Consider the following 25,361-nt stretch of genomic DNA (forward strand, 5'->3'; position numbering starts at 1 on the left):
TCCCCAGTTCAGGGAAGTTCTCAGCTATAATTTCTTCAAGTACCCCTTCAGCACCTTTCCCTCTCTCTTCCTCCTCTGGGATACAAATTATGTATATATTATTTCTTTTTAGTGTGTCACTTAGTTTTCTAATTTTCCCCTCATACTCCTGGATTTTTTATCTCTATTTTTCTCAGCTTCCTCTTTTTCCATAACTTTATCTTCTAGTTCACCTATTCTCTCCTCTGCCTCTTCAATCCGAGCCGTCGTTGTTTCCATTTTGTTTTGCATTTCCTTTAAAGCGTTTTTTCAGCTCCTCGTGACTGTTCCTGAGTCCCTTGATCTCTGTAGCAAGGGATTCTCTGCTGTCCTGTATACTGTTTTCAAGCCCAGTGATTAATTTTATGACTATTATTCTAAATTCACTTTCTGTTATATTATTTAAATCCTTTTTGATCAGTTCATTAGCTGTTGTTATTTCCTGGAGATTCTTCTGAGGGGAATTCTTCCGTTTGGTCATTTTGGATAGTCCCTGGAGTGGTGAGGACCTGCAGGGCACTTTCCCTGTGCTGTGGTATATAACTGGAGTTGGTGGGCGGACCGCAGTCCGACCTGATGTCTGCCCCCAGCCCACCACTGGGGCCACAGTCAGACTGGTGTGTGCCTTCTCTTCCCCTCTCTTAGGGGCGGGATTCACTGTGGGGTGGCGTGGCCCTTCTGGGCTACTTGCACACTGCCAGGCTTGTGGAGCTGGGGATCTGGCATATTAGCTGGGGTGGGGAGGCAAGGTGCATGGGGGCAGGAGGGGCAGTCTTAGCTCGCTTCTCCTTAGGTGATCCACTTCAGGAGGGGCCCTGTGGCAGTAGGAGGGAGTCAGACCCGCTGCCGGAGGGGTGGCTCCGCAGAAGCACAGAGTTGGGTGTTTGCGCGGAGCAAGCAAGTTCCCTGGCAGAACTGGTTCCCTTTGGGATTTTGGCTGGGGGATGGGCGAGGGAGATGGCGCTGGTGAGCGCCTTTGTTCCCCAGCCAAACTGAGCTCTGTCGTCCTGGGGCTCAGCAAATCTCCCTCCCTTTGTCCTCCAAGCTTCCCACTTTCTGAGCAGAGCTGTTAACTTTTGACCTCCCAGATGCTAAGCAAGTCCCGCTTGCTGTCGGAACACACTTCGTCCGGCCCCTCCACTTTTGCGAGCCAGACTCAGGGTCTCTGCTTGGCCGGCGGGCCGCCCCTCTGCCCTGGCTCCCTCCCGCCAGTCCATGGAGCGCGCACCGCCTCTCCGCCCTTCCTACCCTCTTCCGTGGGCCTCTTGTCTGCACTTGGCTCTGGAGACTCCGTTCTGCTAGTTTCTGGTGGTTTTCTGGGTTAGTTAGGCAGGTGTAGGTGGAATCTAAGTGATCAGCAGGATGCGCAGTGAGCCAGCGTCCTCCTAAGCAGCCATCTTCCCACAAGTCTCACCATTGTTTATTTAATCAGTTACCTTTGAGGCAGCTCCTATGCTTTCTTTATTTGGGCTACTCTTACAATTTCTGAAAGATGTCTGCTATAGTTGGAATGTTTGTGTCCCTCCAAAATTCATATGTTGAAATCCATCTCCCAATGTGGGGCCTATGCAAGGTGATTAGGTCCTGAGGGTAGAGCCTCCGTGAATGGAATTAATGCCCTTGTACAAAAGACACCAGAGAGCTCCCTTGCCTCTTAGACCACATGAAGACACAGTGAGAAGACACCTATCTATAAACTAAGCAGTGGGCCCTCACTAGACACTGAGTCTGCCAGTGCTGGACCTTGGATTTCCCAGCCTCTAGAACTGTGAAAAATAAATATGTTATTTATAAGCCACCCAGTGTATGGTATTCTTTTATAGTAGCCTGGATGGACTAAGACAATGTCCCATTGCAGAAAATAACCTATTTTCTTTTGTCGTGTAACCACTTTAACTTGTTTTATTTTACTTTTCACTTTTCCCCTACTAATTCCCTATTTGGGAGACCGTTGCTTTGCCTTAGACTGAGGGACTATGAAAGAGATTGCTCTTATTTTCCCTTTCACCAGAATGGTAAACTTTTTCTATCCCTGCCATAACAATATGATTTATACACAGCCACTTCTTACTCCATTTCCTGTTTACTCTCCAAAGCCTAAGTCAGTATATTTCCCCTTCCTGAAGTTTCTAAGACAACTTATTTCCAGAAGCAATTACCTAGAACTTCTAAAAAATATACCACCTTCCAGGAATGTTATTCAAAATATTTAGCAACCAAATGAACTAGGCACAGACCAATCTTCCTGGATGCCTGAACAGGGCAAACACTACTAGTCTTGGTGTCATGCTGACACCAAATGGCTGAATGCCAGGCTTTCTTGCAACTCCTTTATGAGATTGTCTCCCAAACCATGTCTCTGCCTCCAAATCACATTTTTGTTCCCCAAACTTCACTCATCCATTCGATACACATTTATCAAGATGCTACAGTATTCCTTGTATTTAGGCATTGTATTAGAGTAGGGTTTCTCAACCCCAGAACTATTAATATTTCAGGCAGTATAGTGGTTGTGGGAGACTATCCTGTGCCTTGTAAGATGTTTGGCAAAATTCCTGGCCTCTATCCACTAGATTACAGGAGCAACTGCCTTCTCCTCAGTCGTGACAACCAAAAATGACTGCAGACATTGCCAAGTGTCCCCTGGGGGTACAAAATCACTCATGGTTGAGAACCATTATATTAGATGTTGAGGATATATAAGACAAAAAGACAAAAATCTCTGTCCTTGGTTAGATCACAGTCTCATTTAACATTTCATTTAATATACTGGTCAGACAGCCTAAAATGTTTCTGTTGTTAGAGTTATGTGACCTAAATATCCAATATTTATTCAAAGGTCTATAGAAGCAACTTTACATTGGCAGCCATGGCCCAAGGTAAAGTAGTAGTTAATGAAAGAAATGGGTCAATGCTTATGAGCTCCATAAATAGAAACTGCAATCACAATTGTACCTTTTTTAAGGCAATAGCTGAGTCCTGAAGCATTGTGGATAAATGCAACTACATTTCCCCACTGACAGAATTTAATAGCCCAGAATCACTTTTTTATCTCCACTTGGTCCTAAATGGATATAGTCTCCTTAAACTTTAGGTATTGATTAAGAACATGTGTATAAAGCAACTAGATCAGTTCTAAGTGCTTGTCGTGGATTATAGCATTCATTCATCACAACAAGCCTATGAGGTAGGTGCTGTTATAATCTCAGTTTTAAAGATGAGGGAATGGAGGTGCAGACAAGTTAAGTAAGTGGCCTAAGGTCATACAACCATTACACAGTAGACCCAGAACCTACATTTTCAACTACTACATGGCACTGCCTCAATAAAGATGAAGAAGAGAAAGAATAATGAGGAAAAGAAAGAGAAAGAGGAATAAAGAATTAAACTTACCCCAGCCTCCTCCCATGGATTTGAATATGGTCCAAGTAGCAAGAGAAGCAGGTTCTGTATTGCAAATGCTCCAGACCACTTTGGAACTTGATTATGACCACCTCAGCATCAGGTGCCACAGATACAAAGTCAAGAAAAATCCCTGGCAGTTCTTAAAGTTGTGTCCTCAGAGGCGATATGAAGTTGACAGGAAATACTTGCCTCGCTCAAGATCAGAGAAGCAAGAGAACAAAGTCCAAATTCTTTGACAATGTCTCACTACACTATTCGCTGCACTATATTCCAAAGAAAAAGAGTTGCTTGCTATGGAAGAGGATACTCAAGGTCAGAAGAGCAGGAGACCCAGACACTAGAATACCAAATAGCCATTAGTGAGTATATCCACCAAAGGAGTCTTCAGATAGAGGCTCTGAATGGTTCACCACTGAAGATAAGCATCTCCACTGTACTTGAATGTTTCTCTTCTTTTTCTTTTTGCCTCCGCAACACAGAATCTTCACTGACTTGATTTTCATTCTTTGCCAAGTCCACCCAAATTCACCATCCTAGGTAAGTTAAAAGACATATATATACAGTCAGTTTTGCTATAACATGATATATGTATTCTTTAAAAATTGCTGCACTATGCAAAATTACACAATAAAAACCACAGGGCTTATGGGGAAAATGGGACTAGAGGAACAACAATAAAAATATCAGCAACATGTTAAAAACCAGGTAAGAAAGGCAGCACAGTTTTGCACATGCTAATGGTTAAGAAATACATAAATACTACAATAAAAATGGCACTTTAACTTGAAAAAACCTAAAGTTTGCTTGTGGATGTGGGCATGGCAGATTATGAGTTATTGTGAAGTGGTGAAAGGAGTGTTATCTGAAATCAGATGAAAAGTTGTAAAACTAAATGTGAATGGTTGTGGTTAGATGTTTGAGGTGTGTGTTTTGTGTATTACCCTACAGCTCAGTTCAGCTGGGTGCTGTTTTCTATATTCACCTGGTGTTTCTTACTGATGGAATCATGCTCAAGCAAACAAAATTCCTGTCATGCTCAGATTGTCCACTGATATATCAATCACATTGGAACAAACAGACATTACAGCAGAACGGACTTACAATTATTTAGCTAGTAAGAAGATGGAAGACAGTGGCAGAATGGAGTATTATCAAGGACAATAAGCATCCAAGTGAAATTCCAAGCTACTTTTCCATGCTACTGTAAAGGCATACACCTACAACTAAAAGAAAATATATTTTTATATTTTCCCTTTTGTTCCAAGATCCTAAGACAAAATACTGCGAGGGATACAGGTCCTATTTATCTCCTAGTGTGAAGGCACTAACCTGGACCTGCTGCCTTCCCCAAAGAGACAGGACAGGTAAGTAGGAGTCTTTGGAGGATTATCGGACTTTTATAGAACCTTCACCTCAACCAGTACTTAACAGACACAACTGAACTAAATAGAGACAGAAACAGCCTCCAGTGTCCATTTTTAATTATTTCCCTTGATTTTGTGCTTTTGCATATCTGATTCCCTCCTCCTAGAATATTTCCCCTTGTAATCGTTTTCAAAATATGTCCACAAATTTTTGATACTTCTCCACTTCAGGATCTGAAGTCTAATTCCTCTCCCCTTGAGTATGACCTGGACTTAATGACTCACTTCTAAAAAATCAAATAAAGAGATGGTATGTCACTTCTGATATTAGCTTATAGAAAAAGACTGTGGGTTCCATCTTGATTTTCTGACCCTCCCCTTGGGATCATTTGCTATGAGGAAAGCCAGCTGCCCTGCTTTAAGTTTCCCTAGAGAGAGGGCCATGTGGCAAGGAAAAAAACAGCCCACAAGAAACTGAGGCCTGCCAACAGTCATGTGAGTAAGCTTGGAAGTAGATTCTGCAATCCCAGCTGGGCCTTGAGATGACTACACCTTGGCTGACAGTTTATTTTATTTATTTTTTTTTTAATTTTTTTTTCAACGTTTTTTATTTATTTTTGGGACAGAGAGAGACAGAGCATGAACGGGGGAGGGGCAGAGAGAGAGGGAGACACAGAATCGGAAACAGGCTCCAGGCTCTGAGCCATCAGCCCAGAGCCTGACGCGGGGCTCAAACTCACGGACCGCGAGATCGTGACCTGGCTGAAGTCGGACGCTTAACCGACTGCGCCACCCAGGCGCCCCATTGGCTGACAGTTTAATTGCAACCTCTTGACAGACTGAGACAGACCCATCCATTTAAGCCACTCCCAGATTCTTGACTCTGAAATACTGTGTGAGATATTAATATTTGTTGTTTTAAACTGCTATGTTTGGGATAACTAATTAATGATAGCTATCTATTAGCAATAGATAACTAATACAACTCTTCCCCACTTGGTTCATTTTCATTTGTTCTTCAAGCAGCAACTGAAGTGTAGCCTAGTCCATGAAATCATCCTGACAACGTTCTGCTACAGAGCCCATTCAGTAATCTTTTTCAAGTCTTACTTATTATATATTTTCAGTCTTTAAACTTCCATCTGGTTAGTGTTTATATTTTTTATTTCTTTGCTGAGGCTTTCTATTTTTCTATTTTTTTCAAGGATTTTTCCCTTGTTAGTGTATTTTTATAATAGCTTTGCTTTAATTTTTCTGATAATTCCAACATCTGTCATCAAGGATGGCATCTGTTGATTGTCTTTTCTCATGTGAGTTAAGACTTTAATTCTTCATTTGCCTAATAATTTTGGATTGTATCCTGGATAATTTAGATGTTGCCTTATCAGGTCTTGGAAATTGTTTAAATCCTATGAAGAATGTTGATACTGATGTTTTTGTTTTAGCAGGCAGTCAACCTGGTTAGGTTCAAGTGAAAGTTCTGATCCAACATCTGTGGGTTGTGGTTCCAAACTTTATTCCATTTTCAAAGCCTTTACAGCACTATCCAGGTATGTTTCACATGTTCACCATTAAGTGAATAGTCTGAGACCTGGGTGGTCTGGATTGCAACCTGTGAAGCCAAGTGTGTGAACCACCATATTAAGGTATCATGAAAAAAATGCATAGACATGGGCAAAATAAGTGAAAAGGGTTAAATGGTACAAACTTCTAGTTATAAAATAAATAAGTCACAGGGATGAAAAGTACAACATAGGAAATACAGTAAAAAATATTGTAATAACTTGCATGGCAACAGATGGTAACTACACTTATTGTGGTGAATAATGAGTAATGTATAAAATTCTAACTATATATTAGTTATAGAATGTACTAATATTAATATATTAGTATTAGTATAATATTTTATATATAGAATTATTGAATCACTATGAATCACTATCACTTGAAACTAATATAACATTGTATGTCAACTATACTTAAATAAAAAACAGAATAAGACATTTGAAACAAACAAGCATATAGACACATCTCACAGCTAACTTACATTTGAGCTCATTGAACATTAAAGCCCTTAAAACTTTTTAATATGAGCTCTGCTAAGCCACATTCCATATTTGGGTAATCAGTTTCTTTGACTTTCCCCATAGTCTTTTGTGCTACATTTTTAAATTTCATCTTGCAGATTCAGCCCATCTACCAGATATGTCAAAATTTGCAGAATCCTAATTCTGGCTTCCATTGTGTATACTATGTCTTTGTAAATCTTATGAGCTTGTTTTTTTATAACTTCAACCAAGTCATGAATAAAAATGTTTAACAGGGCAAGGTTAAGGACAGTACTCTATAGCTTATTACTAGAAATCATCATATTAAGTGTCCAAATCTGTACCCATACCTTTTTGTTATATTACTTCAACAAACTATACTAATTGACATAACTGTATGAATGAGGCCACAGATCTTCATACTTTCCACAAATACATCATGAGAAATCTTGCTAAATGCCTGGATTACAGCCACATATATTGTAGGCTACATTCTCCAGAGCCATCACTCAACTAATTAAATAAGCAAATGAAATTTGTATTATATGACTTCTCAGCAAATCCATGTTGACTCCTACTGATCAGAGCTAACTCTTCTTAGGATTATAAACTATCTTCTAATAGCAATCTCTAGAATTATTGTCTAAGATTGACATAAAGTTTGCCAGCCTGTGTTTCATACAATCAATCCATCATTACTTCCTTTCCAAAACCTACAATTTCACTTGGCCATTTCATGTCTTCCTGAAAATGGGTCCAGCTTCTTCAAGTTTTATTATCTGCAGAAGAATCCAGAAATTAATGTCTATGATTATGTCTGATGTGTGACTTTCACAGAGAGCCCGAGACACTGAAGTAACTAGCCTCTCCTTCAGTCCAACTTTCTGCTGCAAAATTGAGTACTACAGACATTAGAAATCATCAAAACACCCCATTAGGGTACCAAAGAAAGGCACCTTCCCCATCTTAGCTCAATAGTCGTTTCCTTCTTTGTTCATTATATTCACTATCATTGTGTTTCTCCAGTAGGGGTTGCCAAAGTGTGTGTGTTGGCAGGGGCTGATTTCTATGTCATCAACTTTTATCTATGGCTGTACTGTAACTTTGAGAGTTTTGCTGCTTTATCATTCTCTTTGAGCTGGGAGCAAAGAGAGAACCCACATTATTATTTAGTAGAAGCTGCAATTGAAGAGTCTGGGTAGCAAGCAGAATAAGGAGTAGCAGAATATTCCTTTGTTCTCACACAGCTGTTTGCCTTTTACCTCTATATTTTATGTGCTTAGATCTTACCTGTCAAACGCTTTCATGTCTGTCTTCCTCCCTCTCTCATGTTCCCTCTTTCCTTTCCTCCACCTTCTGTTTCTCAAATACATTGCTATATTATGTTCTCATGGCAAGGCTGGGCCTCTCAAGTTGATCTGAATTCATTATTTTTGCCAGTTTTATCCCAATTTGATGGAATTTCTTGATCACACATTGAAAGGCAGCTAAGATGAAAAGAGGCACTCTCATGAGCATAACTGGTCCTAACAGAACTGGTCAACAAGCAAAGTCTTAGATGTCACTGTCCTCAGCTCATGCTACCAGGCATGGGAAATGGAGGGCATATTAGAGGAAATACACACTTTTCCCCTGAATCTCGTCTTGCAGGTCAAGTGCTGACCTAGGAGTTATGCCTCCTTTGATATATTTTCTGCAGTTCTTGGGAAGGAGGCTCTGGTGTAGAAGTATGAGCACTGGCCTTGGTTACCTCAGCTCCATCACTGATTTATGTGGGTCTTGGTATACCCATTCAACTTTTCTAAACCTATTATTTTATCCCTGGGTTGGGATAATAACAATAACACCAACAATAATAACAACAATAATATTGATCCCTATGAGATTGATAGGAGGATTTGAGTGACATGAAAGAATTCTATAAGCTTTGATCTTTATGAACTAAGAAGAGTGGGTTACTGAGTCTCAAGGCCCTCATATGAGCTATGTGTATATAAAATATTATCAATTATAATAATGATAGTTAAAATGTACGAGTGTATCTGACAGCCCCTCTTCTAAGCACTACACACACACACATACACATACACACACGTATGTACATGTGTAACCACATACATAAAAACTAGGGTTCTTCCAGACACCATGCCACCTACCTGTGCCATCTCAGCTCACACAACAGAGGCACCGTGGTGCACAAAAAAAGAGCACAAAGTAAGGCATCAGGAGTTCTGAGCTATAACACTCAATAAACCATGAATTCACTCTGCAGACTTAAGCAAGTCACCCCCACCAGTGATAAACTCGACAATGCCTACAAACCCTTCCTCTTATATGCTAAGACTAATAGTAAAGGGGACATAGCACTAATGGCAATGCAGGAAGAATCCCTGTTTCAATGCCTCATTGTGCATACTGGTGGGGAAGGATTGGTTCTCACACCAATTACCAGGGCTGTCCCAGCCTTTATGTTCAGCCAGTACAGTATGCTGGTGTCTCTCCTGATGAGGATGGAAAGGATGATGAAGATGAGTATCAGTTGTTTTGTGAAGTCTGGAGTCTTAGTGCCTTCAAAGGAATGGCAGGAGATGACCCTGGCCTTGATTCCAACAGAATTCCTCTTGCTAGTTTTATCCAGATTCAAACCCACCTTAATCCTTATCCTATCAAATACCTTATAAAAAGTCTCAAATGCCAGTCTCCAACCCCAGAACCCAAGCAGTCCAAGCACGATCACCAAGAGCTATGGCAACTTCTACTTCTGCTCAACCACTGCTGCAAAAGGCTAACAAGGGAAGGCTACACTTCATCATAACCCTAAGAAGAGTCTCTATCTTTCTCTAAGAAGGCTCCAAAGGATAAATATTTTCTAAGTGGCCACCCAGGTGGTATGAGAAAGCCTCTTACTCAAATTGCTCTCTTCCATAACTTAATGCCTTTATGCATGAAATTCCACTGTATATCATTTCTTTGAGAGAAGCATCTTGTTAATATGCCTATAATATATGAGAAAGGTAACACATTAATCCATTAACACATTAACCTATAGTTTATCAGGTAAATTTGACATACAACAGGTCCCAAAGGGATTGGGATACAAGACAAGGAATTCCTGATAATAATGATTATGAAGAATATAAAGAGATCTCCAGAGATAGAGGACACTCCTTGAATTGCAAGCATGGCCAGGAATCCATGACAGGATGTGGAATATGGGAAAGGGCGGGCATATTAGAGGAAATACACACTTTTCTAATAATAAAAATCTCATTCTCTTTTTTTTTAAATATTTTTATGTTTATTTATTTTTGACAGAGACACAAAGTGTAAGCAGAAGAGGGTCTGAGAGAGGGGGAGATACAGAATCCAAAGCAGGCTCCAGGCTCTGAGCTGCTAGCACAGGGCCCTACACGGGGCTCGAACTCACGAACGTTGAGATCATGACCCGAGCTGAAGTCGGACGCTCAACTGACTGAGCCACCTAGGCACCCCTTCATTTTCTACTTATAAATCTCAGGACTGGTAAATAGAAGGGTAGAGATCCTTGCCAGTTTCAAACAGATAAAGCAAGACGATAACACATGAATTTGACTAAGATAACTGACTTTATCAGGAGATGCAATTGAATCAGTGGAGGATACACAAATTCAAGTCCCTCCCGTTCTCTGAACCTCATTTTCACCATATACAAAATGAGGAGTTTGGATAACCCAAGCCTAAGATCTCATCTAACTCTAACATCCTATAATTAAATTCTCAAGAACTTGCCGGTATACTATTAAAGCAAACAAAAGAGATTCAGGATCCATTGGTACTTGTACTTTGAGACAGATTATTTTTTCAGTCAATATTTATTGAATGCTTAATATATGCCAGGACTATGTTAGGCACTACACAAGGCCCTTCACAGGCATCATCTCATTTAATCTCCCCAATACCTTAGGAGACAAACACTATTATTAGTCCTATAATGAAACTGAGACTCAGAGAGGTTAAATGAATTTTGTAAGATCACACAGTTGGTAAATGATAGAATTCAAACTCAGGATTGTTTGATTCCATATCCTGACACTAGCTACTCTTTAGCAAAATTATGATAGAACACATATCACCATACCCTTAGAATGACCAAGCATAAGCAAAATGCAGAAAATGGCTGTGTGATGCCATGGAAAACATAAGCTTTGGATTCAGACAGATGTGGCTGTAACTTCTGACTCTGTTAATTTGCTTACTCTAAGCTTAAGTTTCCTTATCTTTAAAATGATAATAAAAGGGTTGATATCAGAACCAAATCTCAATGAATAACATAAAAATGTAAAGCACTTGGTACCTGGTAAATAATAAGAGAATTCTTTCCCACTGTAAAGCCTTACCAATTAAGTTTATGAACCAAAGGAAGGATGCAAGCATAATTATACTCTTCCAGGTTCCACAGGTTGTGTGGTTCTAAAATACCACCAAGAATGAGGTAGAAAACCTGCCTTAATTTGCAAAACAACTTAGGGCCCATGCATCTGATAGAAAGCAGCTAGGCTAGGCATCTATTCTTTAGTCTCTAAGCTACATACTCATTCTGCATTTGAGTAACTAGTGGGGATGAACTCTAAGAAGCCAAAAGCAATGTAACACCAAGGGCAGAGTGCCACTGCTTCAGCTCCTCCAAGCTAACTCACTTTGATACCTAAATTTCTGTTGTCAAGGAAATAGGATTCTCTGAGTCCTAGGCAGATTGTGAGTGTAGTTAGGATGATCCTACCCAGGTGGTGGAAAAAAGGTACAGAGAGGAGAGTGAGATTATTGAGCCCAGGCTGTGGCAGGAGCCAGAGGTAGTGAAATAGAGTTACAGTACCCCATATTCCTGAAAACTCCCTTTCCTAAGGCATATAAAGAATAGAACACTGGTGGTGAATACTGCTAGCTCCTAGCTTGCTGAACATACTCAGAGTAAATAACAAGAATCTTTAATCTTTACTGAGTTCCTGAAGCTCAGAACAATGTCATGAGGGAGACTGGGAAGAAATTATAACCTTACTTCACGTATGAGGAATCTAAGACTCAGAGACAATATGTAGGTTACCCTCAGTCCTCAGACATTAAAGGATAGAAATAGTATTCAACCCCAAATATGTTTAGATACCATTGTAGAGTTCATTACATGGGAAGAAAGAGAGTCATGAGGAATGAACCAGCATACAACCCTATAATCTGTGCCTTCTTGTTAGCAGAAGCTATGCAGAGAGACCTATAGGGATGCTGATGCTGCATTTACAAATGGGACCAAGAATAACAAATCCAGTTTAGGGAAGTAGGAACTTTGATGCTTACGCTACAAGTCTCCACTATTCTCTGATGCCCCAAATAAAACTAGCAGAATTTTGCAAAACTAGCAGAGCTGGTGATAAACAGAAGAAAATGTCATTCCTTTGTAAGAACTCTTCTAGGAGGAAAAACAGGCGTGGAAATAGTAAACAGTGAAGAAAGCAGAGATTACAATATACTTAGGCTTTAGAATTTAAATAAAAATCCTATGTTCATTTACATTTCACACGGAAACATAAGATGGTCTCAACCAAATATTTATATGGTCATAAGAGGTCAGTTGCCACAATAATGCTGCATAGCAAACCACCCCTAAACTCAGAAATGTGAAACAACAGACATTTATTTTTACCCACATGTCACTCACCTAGGTTAGGCCTACGTGGGCTTGGCACCAGACTTTGGGATGGATCCAGGTATGCTCCACATATCTCTCATTTTCCCTGGAACAGCGGGATCCGTGGGTCATGTTCACTTCATGGTAATGGCAGAAGGGCAAAAGATAAGTCTAACAACAAAATACATTCTATGCCTCTGCCCTTGTCATGTCTCCTTAGTCACATGACTAAGCACAAAGTCAAGGGGTGATGGATCATACTCCAACCATTACTAGGCCAAAGCAAATCTCAAGGCCAAGCTCAATATTAAAATGGTATGGAAGTCTATACCTCCCACAGAGATTCAGGAGTAAGGTCAAGGGAGTGAACAATAAATGTAACACAGTCAATAAAAGTTTTAGATGTGGGGCAGCATTTATTTAACTTAAAAAGGCAACACAGCATACTGATGAAAAGCTTAGGCTGTGACATTAGGCATACTTGAATTGAAATCCCACTTTTCCACTTAGTATACTAGCTTTTTGCACCCAATCACCATCTTTTATGTGCCAATCTGGGGAATAGGGGAAGAGGAGGCAATCAAAATTAGGAGAATGTTTGTTGTACTTAAGGTATCACCCCAATAAAATCTTAAAATTGCTGTAACCAAGAAGAAAAAAATGTTTATGTATCCAAGGGTTCCAGTTAATTAAGAGGTGCCTGGCTGGCTCAGTTGGTAGAGCATTGCCACTATTTATTTCAGGATCATGAATTCAAGCCTCACATTAGGGGTAGAATTTACTTTTAAAAATGTAGAATCATCCGATATTATTAGGGTGTCTGGCTGATTCAGTCAGTAGAGCATGTGACTCTTGATCTCAGGTTTGTAAGTTCAAGTCCCATGTTGGGTGTAGAGATTTACTTAAAAATAAAATCTTAAAAAAATATTTTTAAAAAGGTCCCAATGAATTAAGTCTTAACTGTTTTATTTTTTACTTTGCTTTGATTTCAAAGAGAACATTAATTATTTCCTGCAACAAACCAAAATTACTCTAGGGGCGCCTGGATGGCTCAGTCAGTTAAGCAATCAACTCTTGGATTTGGCTCAGGTCATGATCTCATGGTTCATGAGCTCAAGCCCTGCATCTGGCTCCATACTAACAGTGTGGAGCCTGCTTGGGATAGACTACTATCCATATTCTAGTCTGGCCACTGGGTGTCACACAGGCAGGAAATATTCAAATAGCACTGCAAAAGTTTGTTTGCTTGTTTGTTTGTTTGTTTGTTTTAAGCAGGCTTTACACCCAGAACAGAGCCCAACATGGGGCTTGAACTCAAGACCATGAGATCAAAACCTGAGCTGAGATCAAGGGTCAGATGTTTAACCAACTGAGCCACCCAGGCACCCCATCACTACAAAAGTTTTAAAAACTAAACTGATATAGGAACTTCAGCCCACAGAAGGAGTGTTGGAAATTGTGGTCTGAACTAAACCAGATTATCTGATTAAAAATGAAAATATCAACATGTTCAACAGTATTTAAGCAAGTCCTAGGGTCTCAAAAATGTAATATTCAAAATGTCCATGATACAATCCAAAATTACTAGACATACAAATGACTACAAAATCTTGACTTACATAGGAAAAGATAATCAAGAGGTCAGTCATGGAATGACACAGATGTTGGGATTATCTGATAAAGTCTTTAATTCAGCTATTATAAAAATGCTCAAGTGAAAATAATGAACACTTTTTAAATTTGTTTAATGTTTATTTAGTTTTGAGAGAGAGAGAGAGAGAGAGAGAGGCAGATCTTGACTGAGGGAGGAGCAGAGAGAGAGAGAAGGAGACACAGAATTGAAAGCAGGCTCCAGGCTCTGAGCCATCAGCACAGAGCAAGACGTGGGGCTTGAACTCATGAACCATGAGATCATGACCTGAGCCAAAGTGAGACATTCAAATGACTGAGCCACACAGGTGTCCCAATAATGAATACTCTTGAAACAAATAGTAAAATCCAACATTATTTGTAAAGAAGAAAAGATGTATAAAAGAATCAAGTGAAAATATTAAAATCAAAAAATAACTTAAGGACTCATTAAATAGTCTCTTAAGTAGACAGGACATAGGAAAGAATCAGTGAATTTGAAATAGAATCAAAAAATATTACCCATGCTGAAATGTAGAAACAAACAAACAAGGTTTAAAAAAAAATGAACAGAGTCTCAGAGAACTGTGGAGCAACAACAAAAAGTTTAACAATAGTGTCCTCAGAGTCTTAAAAGGAGAAGAAAAATAATGTAGTGCTGAAAAAATATTTGAAGAAATAATAGCTGAAAACATCTCAAGCTTAGCAAAAGAAAAAAACCTTACAGATTCAAGAAGCTGAGGGAACCTCAAATTGGATAAACCTAATAAAATGAATGAAATGAAATGAATGTCAAGATCATGCATCATGGTTGAACTTCTAAAAAATAAAGACGAAGAAAAAAATCCTGAAAGCAACCAGAGAGAAATAGGGATGGGGGAGTGTTACAAAGTACTGTAGATTTTTCATTAAAGACCATGAAGGACAAGGAAGTTGCATGTTATTTTTAAAGTGCTGAAAGAAAAGAAATATTATCCCAGAATTCTATGTCCAGTGAAAACATCCTTCAGGAGTGAAAGTAAAATAAAATCATTTTCAAACAAAAGAATCTAAATTCATAAACAGTTTACTTGTTCTTAATTGCAAAAGGAAATTCTTCAGATAGAAAGGAAATAATACCAAGAGAAAACTTGGAACTTCAGGAATAAAGGAGCATAAAAAGAATTGTAAATATCTGAATAAGTATAATAGAAATGAGCAGAAGAAATATTTGTTTTTTTAATGTTTATTTATTTATTTATTTTTTATTTTTTTATATATGAAATTTACTGTCAAATTGGTTTCCATACAACACCCAGTGCTCATCCCAAAAGGTGCCCTCCTCAATACCCATCACCCACCCTGCCCTCCCTCCCACCCCCCATCAACCCTCAGTTTGTTCTCAGTTTTTAACAGTCTCTTATGCTTTGGCTCTCTCCCACTCTAACCTCTTTTTTTTTTTTTCCTTCCCTTCCCCCATGGGTTTCTGTTACGTTTCTCAGGATCCACATAAGAGTGAAAACATATGCTATCTGTCTTTCTCTGTATGGCTTATTTCACTTAGCATCACACTCTCCAGTTCCATCCACGTTGCTACAAAAGGCCATATTTCATTTTTTCTCATTGCCACGTAGTATTCCATTGTGTATGTAAACCACAATTTCTTTATCCATTCATCAGTTGATGGACATTTAGGCTCTTTCCATAATTTGGCTATTGTTGAGAGTGCTGCTATAAACATTGGGGTACAAGTGCCCCTATGCATCAGTACTCCTGTATCCCTTGGGTAAATTCCTAGCAGGGCTATTGCTGGGTCATAGGGTAGGTCTATTTTTAATTTTCTGAGGAACCTCCACACTGCTTTCCAGAGTGGCTGCACCAATTTGCATTCCCACAAACAGTGCAAGAGGGTTCCCGTTTCTCCACATCCTCTCCAGCATCTATAGTCTCCTGATTTGTTCATTTTGGCCACTCTGACTGGCGTGAGGTGATATCTGAGTGTGGTTTTGATTTGTATTTCCCTGATGAGGAGCGACGTTGAACATCTTTTCATGTGCCTGTTGGCCATCCGGATGTCTTCTTTAGAGAAGTGTCTATTCATGTTTTCTGCCCATTTCTTCACTGGGTTATTTGTTTTTCAGGTGTGGAGTTTGATGAGCTCTTTATAGATTTTGGATACTAGCCCTTTGTCCAATATGTCATTTGCAAATATCTTTTCCCATTCTGTTGGTTGCCTTTTAGTTTTGTTGGTTGTTTCCTTTGCTGTGCAGAAGCTTTTTATCTTCATAAGGTCCCAGTAATTCACTTTTGCTTTTAATTCCCTTGCCTTGAGCAGAAGAAATATTTGAAGTAATGACTGATATTTTCCCAAAATGAATGTTTGACCCCAAGCCATAGATACAAGAAGCCCAGAAAATGCCAAATATAACAAATACCATAAAATCTACAACTCAGTGGGAATGCAAGCTGGTGCAGCCACTCTGGAAAACAGTATGGAGGTTCCTCAAAAAATTAAAAATAGAACTACCCTATGACCCAGCAATTGCACTACTATGTGCTTATCCAAGGGATACAGGTGTGCTGTTTTTAAGGGACACATGCACCCCAATATTTATAGCAGCACTATCAACAATAGCCAAAGTATGGAAAGAACCCAAATGTCCATCGATGGATGAATGGATAAAGAAGAAGTGGTATATATATACAATGGAGTAGTACTCGGCAATCAAAAAGGAATGAAATCTTGGCATTTGCAACTACATGGATGGAACCAGAGGGTATTATGCTAAGTGAAATTAGTCAGTCAGAGAAAGACAGATATCATGTGACTTCACTCATATGAGGACTTTAAGAGACAAAACAGATGAACATAAGGGAAGGGAAACAAAAATAATATAAAAACAGGGAGGAGGACAAAACATGAGACTCTTAAATATGGAGAACAAGCAGAGGGTTACTGGACGGGGTGTGGGAGGGGAATGGGCTAAATGGGTAAGGGGCACTAAGGAATCTACTCCTGAAATAATTGTTGCACTATATGCTAACTAATTTGGATGCAAATTAAAAAAAAATTTTTTTAATCTACAACTCAGTGCATCATATTCAAACTGAAGAAAACCTAAAGACTATAGGAAAATTTTGAAGGAAATCAGAGGGGAAAACCCACCTTACTTACAGAAGAACAAGGGTAAGAACTACATTGGACTTCTCAGAAACAATGTAAACTGAAATATTTAAAGTGTTGAAAGAAAGAAAAACACCACCCAGAGTACTATATTCAGCAAAATTATACTTCAAAAGACCTTCAGACAAAAACTGAAGGAATGTGTTCCCAGTAGACCTGCCTTACAAGAAATGTTAAAGTTCTTTAGAGAGGAGGAAAATTATATAGGTCATAAAAAGAAGAGCATCAGAGAAGGAATAAATGAAAGTTAAAAAAAAATCTTTTATCTTGTATTAGTCTTAACTGATCTAACAGATAACTCTTCAAAGTAGTGATAGCAACAATGTATTAGAGAGATTGTAGCATATGGATATGTGAAATAAATGACAGTAAAATAATACGGGACAGGAGGGAGGATTTGGGAATACTGCTATAAAGTATCTGCACTACTCATGAAATGGCACGGTGTTATTTGGAAGTGGACTTAGATAATTTTTAAATGCATATTGGAGACTCTATTAGAATTTCCAAAATAAGAATCATTTATATCTAAGAGAAAATTGAATTATATAAAATGCTCAATTAAAACCAGAGAAGCCAGAAAAATGGGAGAAGATAAAAAAGAAACAGAGCAAATGCAATGAACAAAAGCAGTTGCAGAGCACCTGGGTGGTTCAGCTGGTTAAGCCTCTGACTCTTGATTCAGCTCAGGTCATGGTCTCATATTTTATGAGATAGAGCCCCGCATTGGGTTGTGTACAGCACAGTGCCTGCTTGGGATACTCTCTCTCCTCTCTCTGCCCCTCACCCTCAAAATAAATAAACTTAAAAAAAAATTTAATAAGAAAAGAAAGAAAGCAGTTGCAAATATAGTAGATATTAATGTCATATGATATCAATAATCATTTTAAATTTGAATGGTCTCAATACACCAATTATAATACAGAGACTTTCAAAGTAAATAAAACAATAAGACCCAACTACATGTTGTCTATAAGAAATTCACTTTAAATATAAAGACACAGGTGTATTAAAAGTAAAGGATGGAGAAAGATATACCATGCTAACACTAATCAAAAGAAAGTCGAAGTAGCTATGTTAATTTCAGACATAGCAGACTTCAGAAAAAAATAGAAATTATCAGAGGTGAGAAGATGATACATAATGATAAAGGGGTCAATTCTCCAAGAAGATATAATGATTTTGAAATGTATGCACTTAACAAGAGAACATCAAAATATATTAGGCAAAAACTGATAAAACTGTCAGGAGAAATGGACAAATTGTCTCCTGTATCAATAATTGATAGATCCAGCAAGCAGTAAATTAGTAAGGATATAGTTGACCTGAACAGCATCATCAATTGTGTCTAATTGAAATTATAGAATAATTCAACCAACAACAGCAGAATACGCATGCTTCTCAAGTTGAAATGAACATTCACTAATGTAGACCACATCATATGCCATAAAACACACCTTAACACATTTAAAAGACTAGAAATCATAGAGTATGCTCTCAGACCGCAGTGGAATTGAACTAGAAATCAATAACAGAAAGATAGCTGGAAAAATGCCAAAATAATTGGAGATAAAACAACAGACTTCTTTTGCTTTTGAGAGAGAGAGAAAGAGAAAGAGTGAGTGGGGGCAGGAGAGAGAGAGAGAGAGAGAGAGAGAGAGAGAGAGAGAGAGAGAGAATCCCAAGAAGGCTCTGTGCAGAGCACAGAGCTTGATCCTATCACCCTGGAATCATGACCTGAGCTGAAATCAAGAGTCATTTAACTAACTGAGCCACTCAGGCACCCCACAATAGACTTCTAGATAATATATAGATCAAAGAAGCCTCAAGAAAAAATTTCAAATATTGTGAACTAAATTAATATGAATATACAACTTAGAAAATTTTGTGGAATGAAGCAAGAGCAATGCTAAGAGGAAAATTTGTACCATTAAATGCATATGTTAGAAAAGAAGATGTAAAATCAATACTAAGCTTACATATTAGGAAACTATAGAAAGAAGAGCATATAAGCCTAAAGAAAGCAGAAGAAAATTAATTAAAAATAGAAAGGATAGGGGCGCCTGGGTGGCGCAGTCGGTTAAGCGTCCGACTTCAGCCAGGTCACGATCTCGCGGTCCGTGAGTTTGAGCCCCGCGTCAGGCTTTGGGCTGATGGCTCGGAGCCTGGAGCCTGTTTCCGATTCTGTGTCTCCCTCTCTCTGCCCCTCCCCCGTTCATGTTCTGTCTGTCTCTCTCTGTCCCAAAAATAAATAAAAACCGTTGGGAAAAAAAAAAAAAAAATTAAAAAAAAAAAAATAGAAAGGATATAAATGAAATTAAAAACAGAAATTTAATAAAGAATATCAATGAATCAAAAAAGCTGATTCTTTGAAAAGAGTAATAAAATGATAATCATCTGTCAGGCTAACCAAGAAAAATATAAGAGAGAAGACACAAATTACTCATCAGAAATGAAAAAGTGGAGGGGTGCCTGGGTGGCTCAGTCAGTTAAGTGTCCAACTTCCGCTCAGGTCATGATCTCGTGGTACACGAGTTCAAGCCCCACATTGGGCTCTGTGCTGACAGCTTGGAGCCTGGAGAATGCTTTGGATTTTGTGTCTCCTGCTCTCTCTGCCCCTACCCTGCTCGCTCTCTCTCTCTTTCTCTCTCTCTCTCTCTCAAAAATAAATAAACATTTTAAAAAATTTTTAAAGAAATGAAAAAGAGGACATCACTACTTTTCCCATGGTCATTAAAAGGAAAATAAAGGATATTATGAACAACTCTATGCTTACAAATTTGATAACTTAGATGAAATAGACCCATTCCTTACAAGACACAACTACCAAAAGTCACATAAGGATAAATGATGCTTATTTAAAAATATTAAGTCAAATTAATAATCTTCCAAAAAAGAAAGCACAAGGCCCAGATGTTTTCACAGGTGAATTCTATCAAAATTTAAGGAAGAAATTATAATAATTTTCCACCAGAAAATAGAAGTAGAGTACACTTCCTAATTCTTTCTATGAGGCCAGCATTACCCCAATACCAAAACCAGAAAAAGATAGTACATGAAAGGAAAACTATAGACCAACATCTCTAATGAACATACAGGCAAAAATACTCAACAAAATAATAGCAAATTGAATCCAACAATGTATAAAATAAATTATGCACTGTCAACAATTAGAATTTACTCCAATTATGTTCAAATCCAAAAATCAATTAATGTGATCAACAGAAAAGGAGAAAAGTCATACTCTCATAATCAATAGATCCAAAAAGAAATTGACAAAATCCAAATTTCACTCATGATTTTAAAAAACCCTCAGCAAACTAGGAATACAGGAGGATCCTTTAACCTAGTAAAGAACATGTATCAAAAAAATATTTATGGATAACATCATACTTAATAATGAGAAACTAGGTGTTTTCCCACTAAGACTGAGAACAAGACAAGATTGTCCCTTTTTTCCACTCCTTTTCAACATTACGTTAGAAGATACTGGAAGTCCTAGCTAATGTAATAAGACAATAAAAGAAACAAAAGGTTTACAAATTGGGAAGGAAGAAATAAAACTATCTTCATTCACGGATGACATGATTGCCTATATAGAAAATCTCAAGTAGATAAAATACCTCCTGGAACTAACAAGTGATTATAGCAAGGTTGCTGGCTATGTGGTTAATATGCAAAAGTCAACTGCTTTCCTATATACCAGCACTGACAATTTGGAATTTGAAATAAAAATCACAATGCTATTTACATTACCATACCCCAAAATTAAATCTTCAGTTACAATTCTAACAAAATATGTAATGGGTCTATATGAGGAAAACTACAAAATTCTGATGAAAGATATCAAATATTTATGACATTCCATGTTATGGATAAGGAGACAATATTTTTAAGATGGCAATTCTTCCCAACTTGATCTATAGCTTTAACACAATCCCATTCAAAATCACAGCACGTTATTCTGTGGTTATCAACAAATGGATTTGAGAGTATATATGGAAAAGTAGAAGATCCAGAATAACTAACAATACGAAGGAGAACAAAGTTGGACGACTGACAGTGTTCAATTCCATGACTTACTATAAAGCTACAGTAATTAAGACAGTGTAGTATTGGTGGGAAAAAAAACAGACAGATAGATCAATAGAACAAAATGAAGAACCCAGAAACAGACGCACACAAACATAGTAAACTAATCTTTGACTAAAGAGCAAATGCAATTCAAATGAGAAAAGATAGTCTTTTCAACAAATGGTGATGTAACAATTAGATATTCAAATGCAAAAAAATGAATCTAGACACAGACCTTACATCTTTCACAAAAATTAACTCAACATGGATCTAAGTGTAAAACGAAAACTTATAACAATACTAAAAGATAGAAAAAAATCTAGGTGACCTTGAGTTTGATTATTACTTTTTAGACACAACACCAAAAGCAATGTCTATGAAAAAAATTGATAAGTTTTTATCAAACTTTATTTGAACTTTATTAAAATTAAAAATGTGTTCTTTGCAACAGGCACTATTAAGATAATGAAGAAACAAGCCACAGACTGGGATAAAATATTCACAAAACATATATCTGATAAAGATAGTTATATCCAAAACATACAAAAAAAGAAAACTTTTAAAACTCAACAACAAGAAAATAAACCAGTAAATGGGCAAGAGATCTAAAGAGATATCTCATCAAAAAAGATATACAGGTGGCAAATAAGCACATGAAAAAATTCTCAATATGATAAGTCATAAGGGAATTACAAATTACAACAATGAGATACCACTACACACTAGAATATCTAAAACCCAAAAACCAATGATATTATATGCTGGCAAGGATGCAGAACAAGACGAATGCTCACTCATTGCTAACAGCAATAGAAAATCGTACATCTATTTTGGAGGACAGTTTAACAGTTTCTTACACAATTAAACATACTCTTACCATATGATTGCCAATTGTGCTCCTAGGTATTTACCCAATTGGGTGTAAACTATGTCCAAACACACACACACACACACACACACACACACACACACACACGAAAAAGCACACATATGTCTGTAGCAGCTTTATTCTTTATCACCAAAAAGTGGAAGGAACCAAGATGTCTTTCAATAGGTGAACAGATAAACAAAAAACTTTGTTACGTCCAGACAATGGAATATTACCCAAGCAATGAAAATAAATAAGCTATCAAGCCACACAAAGACATGGAAGAACTTTAAATACATATTGCTAAGTGGAAGAAGCCAGTCTGAAAGGCCACATATTATATAGGATTCCAACTGCATGACATTATGGAAAAGGCAAAACTATAGAGGCAGTAAAAACATCAGTGGCTGCCAGAGGTTTGGGAGTACAGTGATACAAATGGATGGAGCATAAGAAATTTTTATGGTGGTGAAACTATTCTGTATGATACTGTAATGGTGAATACATGACATTATGTATTCGTCAAAACCCATAGTACTATGCAACACAAAGAGCAAACTTTAATGTAAACTATGGACTTTACTTAATAATAATGTATCAATATTGGTTTGTTAATTGTAACAAATGTATCACATTAAAAGAAGATGTTAATAATAGGGGAAACGGTGTTGGAGTAGAGGGTGGTAATATGAGAATGCTCTGTACTATCTGTTCAATTTTTCTGTAAATCTAAAACTGTTCTTTAAAAAGTTTATTAATTACCAGAAATGTTAAAATTTAAAGATGGATTTTGTACTACATAGAGAAATACTAAAAATATTATATACAATAGTAGATTAAAATAGAATACTAAAAATGGGATACCTGGATCACTCAGTCTGTTAAGCGTCTGACTTTGATTCAAGTCATGATCTTATGGTTCATGAGTTTGAGCCCTCCACTGGGCTCTATACTGCCAGTGCGAGCCTTCTTGGGATTCTTTCTGTCTCCCTCTCTCTGCTTCTCCCCGACTTGTGCTTTCTCTCTCTCTCAAAATAAATAAAAATAAAACTTAAAAAAATAAAAATAAAAAGTAGAATACTAAAAATGTTTAACTCAAAATAAGGCAGGATGAGAGAAATAGAGGAATAAAACACAGGAGAAACAGAACACAAATATGGCAGACCTAAATCTAAACATATCAACAATTACATTAAATATAAAAAGTCTAAACATGCCAGTTAAAAAACAGAACAACAATAGACTCTAGGGAAAGAATAGACAACCTGGACCCTGCATCCTAGTCCTCAATATTCACAGTCTAATTGAGAAGTGCAAACCAGAACCAGAGAAAATGATAAATGAACCTCATATTCATGGTGCTCCAACCACATTGAGGACATCTTTCAGTTTTTCAAACACACTAAAATCATTTCTGCTTCAGGGATTCTGTACTTGCTGTTCTCTCTGCCTGGAGCACTATTTGCATGACTGATTCCTCATCTTTTAGGGCCCAGTTTAAATGTCACCTCCTCAGAGAAGCCTTCTGTGGCCAGTCTATGTGAAGTAATTAGCCTGCCTCTCCCCTCTATCCCTTTGTCTTGTTTTTATGCATAGTCTTTATCACTATCTGAAATTATCTTCCTTGTTGGTTTATTTTTTGTCATCTCTTCCACTAGGATGTCAGTTTCATGAAGGCAGGGGATTATGTCTGTTTTGTTCACTGCCATATCCCAGCATGTAGTAGATGTTGATGAATATCTACTGAGCGAGGAAACCGGGAAAATTTAAAACATATTGAAAGTACATATTATATCAGCATAAAATTTAAGCATAGAATGTGGAGCATAAAAATTTGTGAATCAGTTGGGGTGAACTGGGGAAGTCTTCTTTTAAAAGTAAACTTTGTTAAAGGTTTTGAAAATGGGCAGATGTGGATTTGCAGAGATGGGGGATAAGACATTCCAGACCATGGCAATTTCACAGGCATGCAGATTAGAAATGTAAACATGGTTCAACAGCATGGTCTCAATTGGTCTCATATCTAGGCAGGTAGAGTTAAGTTATGCTTTCTTTACCATTCTCCACCCTCAAACCAATTATATTAATTGATTTGTACTGGTACAAAATCTTCTGATAAAGGACATCAACCATATCTCTTCTTGGATTCCTATTGAATGAGAAGAGAACCTAGCTGAAGATATGTTTCTGAAAAGACTGTAGGGCTCCTGGGAAAGAATCCACCAACCAGCAAAAAGATGTCAAGGCACAGAGAGTCAGATTTAGCAACAGGGGCTGAGAATAAGGGGTAAGCAGAGTTTACAGTTATAGGATAGTTGTTGCCTAAATCCATCTCAACCCAACTATTCTGACTGGGCAAATATGTGTTCTGGGGTATTAGGATTGTGAGTAAAAGGCAAATGAGCTGACTAAACTTTTTAACACCTCAGGACCCAAATAACCATGCTATGAGATTCCCCGAAGGGAGCATAATGCAGGAAGGAGAAAGATTTGCCCCTTCTGACTTTGCAGTTGATTGCCTAGGTCTCATTGTTCTATGAGGATTGAGAGCATCGATAGCCAGAATAATCAGCAGGATACAGCAGGCTGGCAAGGCAGTGGCAGCAGCACTGACAGTATGGGGCACAGTATCAGCAGCAGTGATGGTGGTCTGGCTAATTCAGAACTCATGTAAGATAACCCCTGGGGACTCCCATAAATACTTTGGAAGTGTCTTTTTGAGAGGGAGAGGCTTAAAATTACTGTGTGAGTAGATAGGGGCCAGAGCCAGGGTCAGCTGGTTACAGCCATAAATCAGACAGGCTAGCACAATGAAACGTGATACAAAAATAACCTTCACACTAGAATGACTATACATTATTTACTCTCTGACAAGAGCAGTTGTTTTCTCGGTGCCATTAACTGATTTGATGGTATTAAAAACCTAATAATTAAAATGACAAACTCACATGGACAAGTCAATTAAAGTCTGCTTTGGTTAATCAATTTCCTTCTTAATGTATGTTACTGCATTTCTAGAAAACCTGCTTATACTTGGGCATATTTAGTGAACATGTTCATCATCAGTTCCAGGACAGAAATGACACATTTTAAAATAGGAGTCCTAGAACCACATACAAACTCAGGGAAAGGA

The 25,361-nt window shown here is 37.9% G+C and overlaps 1 protein-coding gene across 2 annotated transcripts in view; it reads right to left on the reverse strand.

Annotated features, from left to right (window-relative positions):
- Nucleotides 1–25,361, reverse strand: part of SMARCA1 (SWI/SNF related, matrix associated, actin dependent regulator of chromatin, subfamily a, member 1) — a 279,079-nt gene that overhangs the window by 14,833 nt on the left and 238,885 nt on the right. For both annotated transcript variants that reach the window (XR_009257261.1, XR_009257260.1), the window contains one exon: nt 3,412–3,956. The gene's annotated coding sequence lies outside the window, so the exon portion shown is untranslated. The remainder of the gene's footprint in view (nt 1–3,411; nt 3,957–25,361) is intronic.

The sequence above is a fragment of the Neofelis nebulosa genome, chromosome X (genome assembly GCF_028018385.1).
Source record: "Neofelis nebulosa isolate mNeoNeb1 chromosome X, mNeoNeb1.pri, whole genome shotgun sequence".
In the NCBI taxonomy this organism is placed as follows: domain Eukaryota; kingdom Metazoa; phylum Chordata; class Mammalia; order Carnivora; family Felidae; genus Neofelis; species Neofelis nebulosa.